The sequence below is a fragment of the Sturnira hondurensis genome, unplaced genomic scaffold, assembly GCF_014824575.4.
Source record: "Sturnira hondurensis isolate 20B ecotype Veracruz unplaced genomic scaffold, ASM1482457v3 Scaffold0004136, whole genome shotgun sequence".
NCBI classification, from domain to species: domain Eukaryota; kingdom Metazoa; phylum Chordata; class Mammalia; order Chiroptera; family Phyllostomidae; genus Sturnira; species Sturnira hondurensis.
The window spans coordinates 31,122,128-31,124,101 of record NW_028076767.1 but is presented as its reverse complement, the minus strand read 5'-3'; positions in this window follow the sequence as shown (position 1 = coordinate 31,124,101).

Below are 1,974 nucleotides of genomic sequence, written 5' to 3'. Positions count from 1 at the left end.
CAGGTGAGTTGGAGGCAGGCCTTAGTCCTTAAAGAGGAAGGTCAGGGCAAACCTCACGGGCTGGCAGGAGACGTCCAGAGTGTGGCTGCGTAGTCACGTGGCCTCCACAAGGTTGATTCAGCAGTAAGACAAGGTTGTGAAAGCTCTCATTTTCTCTAAATGTCTTTGTAATCTCAGAGGGTTCCAACTCTTCCACATTGCATTGTGTCCTGGGATTTGGAAGTTTTCAAATAAAGTTTTCTGGGACCCTGGAGATGATGGTCCAAAGTATGTAGGAGAATTAAAGACCAAAGCTTTGAGACCCAAACTGAAAAGAGTCCCCCATAAACTGTTATATATTTCAGTTTTCATATGATATATGTTTTGTACAAACAAATAAGTAGAACTAAAATCAACTAATACAACCCGAGAGACTTGGGGGTGCTGACCAGTGGTGAAGATGAATGTGGGTATGAAAGGGGGAGCAGAACTCAGAGGAGGGGCTTAGGTAAACTGAGTAGGGGCTTGATTTCTGATCTCTGCCACCAACCCAGGCCAGAGTGCTTTCCACTTAGTATGTGCTCAATAAATATTTGTGGAAATAAGACAAGAGTGAATGAATGAATGAGTTTCACCCCATCTTTCCATGCCCTGTGATACCTTGTCTCCTGCCTTCTCCAAGGGACTCAACTGGAGAGAAGAAGCTGCAAGGACCTTCAGGTGACCCAGGACCCTGGCCCTTAACTCTGCCAACCCCACCTGAACCACAGACATGTTCCTCCACACACCTTCCTGATGGGCCTGCTCTCTGATAATGAGCGTGAGTCAAGGATGGACTTTGGTCACGGGGACTCCGAGATGTTTGGACCTGGATGCGCTGAGCTTCCAACTGGCCCTGCCTCCTCGGAAAAGAGAACCATCCAGAGCAAGGCAACAGATTTCCATTCTTACTGATTGTAAACAACCTTTAATATTGAGAGAAGGTTTTACTTTATCCAGAGATTATGTAAGTATGATTTCATTTTAGCACATAGATACTTAAAGTCACTAAGTTGAACAAGCATTTTTATATTCTGAAATCTGTAATGAATAATGTAAAAATTATCCAGGACTCACCGTTCTATCTTTCCAAAGTAGGAACACTTTGCCTGTATTCTCTGTTCCTTTTGAAAAAAAATACTGTTGGAAATTTGGTGTTATCGTTCCTGGCAAGATTTTATACTTTTATAACATATGTGTAAATCCTTAAGCAATACCTAATATCCCTTTGCAGGTTTTAAGTTCTATTTAAATGCTATTATACTGTGCTAACATTCTGGAACTTTTTATGCTTAATACTCTTTTGTATAGTCTAACAGTGTTGATATATGTAGCTCCATGTTATGAATTTTCCATGCTCTATAGTTTTCTGTTGTAAGACGTGCTACAATTAGTACTGTATTAAACCTCCACCTAATGTTGTGCAACAAACACTCTGATTTTTGCTCCGTGGCACCTGTGGAAGAGTCCCTCCTGTTCCCCTAGTGTGGGCCGCACAGACGCAGGTCGGGGCATTTGGGAGCTTTTGGTTCACCAAAAATGGTTTTCAGTGTTTGATCAAACTTTGCTCATGTAATTGATGCCTTTAATCTAGGCAAATTTTCCGTGTGTGTGCGTGTGTGTGTGCGTGTGTGTGTTGTACATAGTCGGGATCTTTTCTCCCTCCACTTATGGGTCCGTAGGGCCGCCGTCACCTGTCAAGTCTGCATGAACACGTGCTTCTTTTCATGAGCTCTCTGTTGCATTGAGCTACTTGTCTATCTCCCTGTCAGGACTTCCTTGACCTAATTAGAATAGTTTTATAATCAATTTTCATACCTCTATTGGGAAATCTTCTCACCTTTTCTTGTTTTCAAAACAAGAAAACCCCTCACCCTTCACCACCACAACACCACACTGCTGTCTATGAATGACTTTCTCATATTTTATGAAAAACTACATTAAAATTATTATTTG